We start from the raw sequence: 9,018 nt of genomic DNA on the forward strand, positions 1-9,018 counted from the left end.
GAGATGGTAGGCCTAGAGGTGATAGATCTAGAGATGGTAGATCTAGAGATGATAGCTCTAGAGATGGTAGGCCTAGAGGTGATAGATCTAGAGATCTCAAATCTAAAAGTGGTAGATCTAGAGATGGTAGATTTTGAGATAATTCTAGAGATGATAGATGATAAAGATTGAGAGATCTAGATAATGATGGCTAGAGATAAATATTCTATGAGTTCATATTGATAATTTCAATCTGAATTTAATACTTTTTACTTAAATGACAATATCTTACAACACTATATTCTTTCTTCTATGCAAGAATAGGACAATAAATAAGGGTGATGAAAGAAGAATACATATATTTGAGTTACAGTGTTGAAGAATATTAAATATACGGACTGCCAGAAGCACAAACAAATCTGAGTTCAAAGTCCAGCCAGATGCTCCTGAGAAGCCCAGATGAGGAGACTTTGTCTCACATACTTCAGACATGATGCCCAGTAACTGGATATCCGCTTTGGTTAGGGTCATTTAAAAGACGCTCAGTGAGATGGAGTGAAACCGTGACAGCAGCAGTGGACTCTAACAGCAATGCTTGTGAGGAGCGTCCAGGAGTGGACAGTGCTTCCTCTGTTGTGCTGAGTCACTATGAGTCAGAACCGAGTCAAAACCGAAAGTCCTTGTTCTCAAAGAGCAGGCGATGACAGAATTAGACTATTGCTCAGTTGTTTCTGGTGCCTGGATTTCGGTTTTTCTCTCATTGTTTTGCTTTCTTTGTCCCTTTTGAGAAATCATTCTCTATTCTGAACTCATGAACATTCTTACTCTAAAAGTTCTTAAGTTTTGCTTTTACTCTTAAGTTCTCAATTGTGTTTTAAGTACAAAATTACTTGAAAACATGAGACAGAAATGTGTTGTTTAGGTAATGAGAACGCTGTGCTTCTGAGAGATTGTTTATTTGTATATCACGGAGCACTTTGTGAATTAGCCCGCTTCGTGTCTGGTGGGTGGCTCACACCTGAGGGATCTAAAGGTGGATCAGCGGCTGTTGTTGGTGAGAGACATCTGAGAGGAGAGAAAGATGCCATATTAGCACTGAACTCTACACACCTACACATCCCTACACATGGCCAAGGAAGGACGAATGATACCTGTGAACTAGACGAGTGCTCTCCCACCCACTGCACCCCAGGGCCCCACTGTTGTTGTTTGGGGGGTGAAGTGCCATCTAGACGGTCCGGACTGATAGTGACCCTCTAGAGGTCTTTTAGGAGTGGTCGCCAACCTTACAACCAGTGTATTTGTTGCAGCAACAACACACCAGGGCTCCTTGGGCTTTTCAAACAATCTCATTTTGGGGTGTCAGATTTCTGGACTAGAATATCATCCTTGAGATATTACTCAAGGTGATGGAGAGCCATACTCTAATGGGTACACCACTGTGGTATGTCAAGGTGCCTTTGCTCCGTTTAAGAATATTCCACACATGAGAAATAGTCTCTGAGAAGAATAAGACAGAAGAAAAAGGTTTTCAGCCCAGATTTAAATGTAATTTAACAGGTAGACTTTGTAATTCAACATTTTTAAAAAGGTCTCTTTTTTTGAAGCTATTTAATTTTTAGTGCTTGCTTTAAAATTGCTTGATAATTGCTTTTTATTTTTCTTGCATGTTCATGCCTATACTTTGTGATCACATGGGGTGAAGAACATTTTCTTTTCTAGAAAATTGTCTTTTATGTTAGAATTCACTGTTGAAGCGTTATGCAATGATTTTATATAAAGTGGCAGCATCAACGGGCTCCAGCGTGGCAAGAATTGTGAGGTTGGTCCAGGACTGGGCAGTGTTTTGTTCTGTTGTGCATAGGGTCGCTATGAGTTGGTACTGACTTGATGGCACCTAACAACAACAACAACAACAACAATATAGAACACTTCCATGGGTATACTTACCTTCTGCCTAATCTAACACCCTGAGTGTAGAGACTGCACTGAATTTAACATGCTTTCCTAGAAAGTGAATTTTCTTTCAAAGTTATGGTAATCTGTCATCAGACTACAAATACTATAAATAATACTAACTTCAAAGTTAAAAGTAGGAAAAATTAAAATAATCTGTTTTCATGATGAAAAAAGAAAAGATATCATTCTTTTTTCATCTAACAACTCCAAGTTCTGGGCAAATTATATGGAGAGGTAAAAATAAGTTTTCATTATTAGGTAATTTGGATTATTACATAAATCCAAATATCAATAGCCTAGAGCTGAACATGCAATAACACAAAACAGAAAAACCATTAACTAGAAATTTTGGACCCAGGTCTTCATTTAAGCCTAATGTTCATGACCTAAAGGCAGTTTAGGAAAAATTACTTGAAATTACTTTTGAACTACTAAATTTTCAACTTAATACGCTTAAGAGAAAGACATTTTGTACTGCAGGCCTTGCCGTAGAGAATCAAAGGGAATTACTTAAGGACTGAATTGTTTGGTAGTGATTTAAAAGTAAAACTTCAAAAAGCAGATAATTGAGAGGAAATGTCAATTTATTGTTGCAATTTTAAAAATAACTGAACTATAGGCATCACAGGGATATAACAAAGAGTTGCTCCAATAGCGGGCAAAGCTCTTAGAATACGTTGGTTGTGTTGTACGAAGGTCAACTTTATTTGGAACATAAAACACTCATATTCTTTCTCTTATCACAAAAAGCCGAAGTAAATACATCCCCAGCCCTCAATGTGGCTATTTGTGTCTCGGAGGATAACAGGGATTTTGCAACCTTTTACTGATGGCGTCTTCCTTATTGCTGTACAATAAGCCCATTCAGGGAACTCAAAGGCCCATTTGTTTGATCAATTTCCTTGGAAGCACATTGCAGAAAACAAGATGGCTGTCAGAGAAGTTCCACTGAAGCCACTGGAATGTGTGAGGGCTGAGAAAGCCCTTCCACAAGCTGAGGTCAGAGAGCAGTGCACGGGGACTTCATCTCCATGGCTTCTGGGAAAGTTCCTCTAGGGACATTGCCGCTGTTCTCTGTGTGTCAATGGGTTCTGTGTATGTGACCGCTTCACCAGCGTCGCACTGAATGAAGTTCCGCGATGAATGTAATACGGAACCACGTCCATTCCGACTCACAGCCACGCTATAGACAGCACACAACTGCCCCACTGGGTTTCCGTGCAAGCGGACTGCCAGCTCGTTCTCTCGCAGAGCAGCTGGTGGATTTGAACCACCCACTTTATTACGCTATGCTGTTGTGAAGTGCCGTTGGGTCGGTTCCAACTCATAGTCGGTTTCAAGGAGTGGCTGGTGAGTTTGAACCGCCGACCTAGAGATACAAACTGACCTGTGGACCAGCGCTTATCCTATAGCACCAACCCAGGACACCATAGAAGCCGTGTAGTCTTTGATCTGTGTGGGAATAGAAAGCATCTATTTTCCCACTTGCTTTGCCTTCTCTGAACCTCACCTTTGCAGTTCCCTCCGCCTGAAACAGGAGGTCTTGTTGGGGGGCAGGGGGCAGGGGTCCACTCTCAGTGGCTCACAAAAGGCCGCTGGTTTGAGTCCACCCAGAGGCACCTCAGAAGAAAGGCCTGGTGATCTACTTCGAAAGCCACCTACGGAGCATAGTTGTCCTGTGCTCTGTGACACTGTGGAGACGCCCTGGAGTGGGTTTCCTGCCTGGGACTCTCCCCCAGGGACAGACAGACTTCAGTCTACACCATCGGAGTGCTCCCCACCCTCTGTCTCACTGTCCTGGGCATCTACTGCCATAGAGTTGATAATGACTCACAGCGCCCCCGTGTGACAGGAGAACGGCCCCATAAGATTTCCCTGGCTGTCTTCTGTGTGGAAGCTGACGGCCCCAGCTTTCTCTAGTGGAGTGGCTGAGTGGTGTGAATCACCCACCTCTTGGTTTGTAGCTTAGGGCTTAAGACCTGTGTCACTTTGTTGTTGTGTGCCACTGAGTCAGTTCCAACTTACAGCAAGCCAGTGCAGAGTTTGAAAGAGTGGCTGCTGAGTTTGAACTGCTGACCTGACAGTTAGCTTAGCAAGTCCAGTGCTGACCCTGAAGCATAAACCCAAAACCAAACTCATTGCCCTCAAGTGGATTCTGACAAATAGCAAACTTGTACAGGGTTTCCACTCCGTGGCACATAACCCCCACCACCACAGAGTTTCCAAGGCTGTAAATGTTTACAGGAGCAGAAAGTCTCAACTTTCTCCCAAAGAGAGGCTGGTGGTATAGAACTGACCTTGCACTTAGCAGTCCCGTGGTAGTTATAGAATTGTTGTTGTTAAGTGCTGTCTAGTGGTTTTCAACTCATAGCTACCTTGTACAGGGTTTCCATGGAGTAACTGGTGGGTTTGAACTGCCAACCTTGGGGTGAGCAGTCCAGTTCTTATCCTACATAATGTTATTGTTGCTAAGTGACATCTTGTCAGTTAGAAGCCCAGTGTTTAACACCCTGCGCCACTAAGGTTCCTTCAGCAGTCTGCACACAAGACCTGTTTTAAAGTGTTAAAACAGCAAAGCTGTCACTGTGAAGACTAAGGTGTGCCTAACCCAAGCCACTGTATTTTCAGATGCCTCATATGCATAAGCGGAAGCTGAACAACCAATCAGGAAAACAAAATAATTGATGTATTTAAATTATGGTGTTGGAGAAGAATATTAAATACACCATGGACTGCCAGAACCAACAAATCTGTCGTAGAATGCTCCTTACAAGTCAGGATGGAGGGGCTTTGTCTCAAGTACTTTAGACATGTCATCAGGAGGGACCAGTCCCTGGAGAAGGACACGATGCTTGGTAAAGTCGAGGTTGGGGGAGAAAGAGGAAGACCCCATGAGAGGGACTGACACAGTGGACTCAGAGCAGTTGGTTGTGAGGATGGCACTCTACTGGGCAGCTGTTTGATTCTGCTGTACATTGGGTCACTATGAGCAACTCCACAGTGCCTAGTAATTAATAAACATTGATGGAATTAAACAAACCATCAGGTAAGCAGAAACCTGGAGGAACTATGAGTTCTGAAACACTGCTTCCATGTAGACAAGTCATGGCTGACTCGTCTGCCCTTTCTCTAGCAGTACGTGCATGCACAAACATAGAACTAACTCAGCCTGCACCAGAGAATGAACACCAGCTTGAACTGAATCTCAGTCCCAGGTGAGATTACTGTGTTTGGCCTCTAGCCTGGCTGCCAAAAATCCTTTATGGAAAACAACATCAACAAAAAACCACTCACGGCATTTTGTTTGTTTGTAGGTTTGTTTCAAAAACAAAGAACATTCCATTAAGAAAATACAAAAGACAAGGATGAGACATAGAAACACGACCCCCAGATGATCCAAATACTGGAGTTATTAGGCACAGCCTATAGAATTTCACCGGAGAAGTAGAATCTCTAAACAAGAAATCAAATGAAAATTATAGAACCGAAAAACATAGCGACTCTACAAACAACTGGGAATTTACATAAAAAGCTGATGATAACTTCAAAAACACTAAATGATTACAAATATATTTAAGCAAATATATGCAAGATCTCTATGGTGAAAATGACAAAGAGAGCTAAAGACCAAAATAAATGGAAAGACATGCCATGATCATGGGTTGGAAAACTCAATATTGTAAACTTGCTGACAGTGCCCATTGGACCTAGCTTCAATGGCTGGATGTACAGAACCTGACTTGGGGAAGGAAAAGAGGGAAAAAGAAAAAAAAACAAGTGTAAATTGCTACAATCTGATGAACTTGACCTTTACTTATGGATGTAGTGGTTTAAAATACCAATCAAGAGAGAAAGAATTTTTACAGCAAGGATCATTCCCATCCCCTGTGTACATCAGGTCGATAGGGATGGGTAACTTAGACATTGGCTACCTAAAATAGGGATGCTATAAAGGCACAAAGTGACTCACTTACAAGTTTTCAAGAGAGAGTTAGATTCAGAGTGTTTGTGTGTGTGTGTGTGTGGGGGGATGGTAGAATCCCCACTGAGTGGTTGTCATCCTGTCTAGACAAGTCTGGTGAAAAGAGATGGGGACAAGAATCTCATGATTCAGTAGTGAGTAATTGTTATCATGACTAATTGCGATTGTCACAACTGTAAAGGCAGAGGTTTTGTAGCAAAAAGCAGTGAGTGGTTGATCTTACAGTCCCGGAGAGGAGGACCCTGGGACCATCAAGGAAGAACAGCGTGAGCAGGGTGTGGGACCCTACTCAGATAAGCAGCAATGCCAGAGATGGAAGCAGAGATGATGACATGGAGAGATGGAGAGCCGCAGTAGCTGAAGACTCTAGACCCATGGAGGGAGAAGGGCTGTGTACTGGTGGCAGGGGGATGGGATGTGCCCTTTGGCTGTTTGAATGATTGTATATTCCTGAGTGTTTTGGTGTACATCCAAAACAAACAAACAGAAGCAAATACTGTTGAATGATTAAGCATGCAGGGGATTGTAACCATTGCAATGAAACGACCTGATGTTCCCCCATGTAAACTATCACTCAATTCACAATAAAAACTAAAAACAAAACAAAACAAAATATTGTTTAGATGCCAATTCTTCCAAAACTTACTAACATGTTAAGACACTTGAGAAAGACCATGGAAAAATTCCACTCTTTTAATTTCATTTTCCTAAGAACCTTTTGAAGCCCCTTCAGAGTCAATAGAATCCCAATCAAAGTCCTAGCAGGCTTTTTTAGAAATTGAAAAGCCATTTAAAAATTTACATGAAAATGCCAAGGATTTAGAATCCTTAAAACATTTTGAAAAGACACAGCTGGATGTCTTTCACTACTTGAAGATTTGTTATTAAAGTGCAATTATCAGTATTGCAGAGGATTGGAATAAAGATTCCCTGTTGTCCCTTAGATTTTGGCTCTGTGACCCTATAGAACAAATAGAGCTGCCTCAGAGGGCCTTGTAACTGGACCAATAAGCAAAATCGTGATAAATGGAAAAAAGATGGAAGTTGTCAAGGATCTTATTTTACTTGGATCCATAACCAACACCCATGGAAGCAGCAGACAAGAAATCACACAACATAGGCAATGGGCAAATCTGCAAAAGATCTCTTCAAAGTATTAAAAGGAAAGATGTCACTCTGAAGACTAAGGTGCACCTGATCCAAGCCATGGTATTTTCAATCACCTCATATACATGCAAAAGCTTGTTAAAAAAGAACAACAAAGAATTAATGCCTTTGACTTACGGTGCTGGGAAAAAATAGTAACTATACTATGAACTGCAAGAAGGCTGTCTTGGAAGTATAGCCAGAATGATCCTTAGAAATGCTGGTGACTTCATCTCTCATACTGTGGACATGTTATCAGGAGGGATCGGTTCCTGGAGAAAGGCATCGAAAAAGACGAAGACCTGCAGGGAGATGGACTGACAGGATGGCGCATCTCAAAGGACCGTACAGTGTTTTGTTCTATTGCACAATGTCATTTATTGGGTTAGAACTGACTGTCAGCACCTAACAACAACCTTCAAGGGAACTGACTGTCACATCTTTCTCCATGGAGCAGCTACTGGGTTTGAACCACTGTCCTTTAGTCAGCAGCTCAGCACTTAAACACTCGGTCACCAGAGCTCCTTGGCATAAGGACAGACATCGTTATTTACTCCCACAGGCTTTACTCCATTCACATCATCACTGTCAACTCTACTTTGAGGAGGCAAGTCTTCCCCAGTTGCATTTTGAGGGCCTTCCAACCCGAGGGGCTCATTTTCCAGCACTGTATCTGATAGTGTTTGTCTGCTATTCATAAGGTTTTCAGTGACTAAAATATGCGAAGTAGTTTGTCACTCCTTCTTCCTAGTCTGTCTTTGTCTGGAAGATCATCTGAAACCGGTCAATCATGGGTGACCCTGTGGGTATTTAAAGTACTGGTGGCATAGCTTTCAGAATCACAGCAACTCACAAGCCACCACAGTATGACAAACTGACAAACCATGCTTTATTGACTATGCAAAGGCTTTCAATTGTGTAGATCATGACAAGCTATGGACAACATTGTGAAGTATGAGTATTCCAGAACACTTAATTGTGCTCATGAAGGACCTGTACATGAACCAAGAGGCAGTGGTTCAAACAAAATATGGGAACACTGAATGGTTTCAAATTAAGAAAGGTTGTGCAACAGGTTGTATTCTTTCACTATACTTACTCAACCTGTATGCTAAGCCAATAATCTGAGAAGCTGGGTTCTATGAAGAAAAACGTGGCATCAGGATTGGAGGAAGACTCATTACTACCTGCGATATGCAGGCTTTCTACTCCCATAAAGATTTACACTCTTGGAAACCCTGTACAGGGTCGCTATGGGTCGGAACCGACTCGATGGCACTTAACAACAACAACAACAACAACAATCTTTAATAGGGGAAATCCTGGAGAAGTTTTGATAAATATTGTTTTTATTGTAAATGTTATGTCATTTTGTAATCTCCTTCCTTTTGGATTTATAAAATGACATCCTAAAAATCTGTGCTCTTTGTATTGCTGGAAATAAATATTTATGTAAAAGAAGAGGGGAAAAAAAAGCTCATCAAAAGAAAAGGTTAAGAAAATGAAAACAGGCCTAAAATGGGGTAGGTGTTAATATATTTATTATACATACACCGACCCACAGCGACCCTGTGCACAACAGAAGGAAACACGGCCCCATCTTGTGCCAACCTCACAATCCTTCCTACACTTGTGTTGCCACTGTGCCAACCCATCTCGTTGGGGGCTGTCTTCTTTCTCAGTGACCCTATGCTTTACCAAGCAGAATGTCCTTCTCCAGGAATTGGTCCATCCTGATAATATGTCAGAAGTATGAGAGACCGTGTCTGGTCATCCTGGCTTCAAAGGAACATGCTGGCTGTACTTCTTCCAACACAGACTCATTCTTTTGGCAGTCCATGATACTTTTAATATTTTCCTCCAACACCATGACTCAAATGTACCGATTCTTCTATGGCCTTCTTTATTCATTGTTCAACTTTCACTTGCATGTGAGGTTATTGAAAATACCA

Source organism: Chrysochloris asiatica, unplaced genomic scaffold, assembly GCF_000296735.1.
Source record: "Chrysochloris asiatica unplaced genomic scaffold, ChrAsi1.0 scaffold00272, whole genome shotgun sequence".
NCBI lineage: Eukaryota > Metazoa > Chordata > Mammalia > Afrosoricida > Chrysochloridae > Chrysochloris > Chrysochloris asiatica.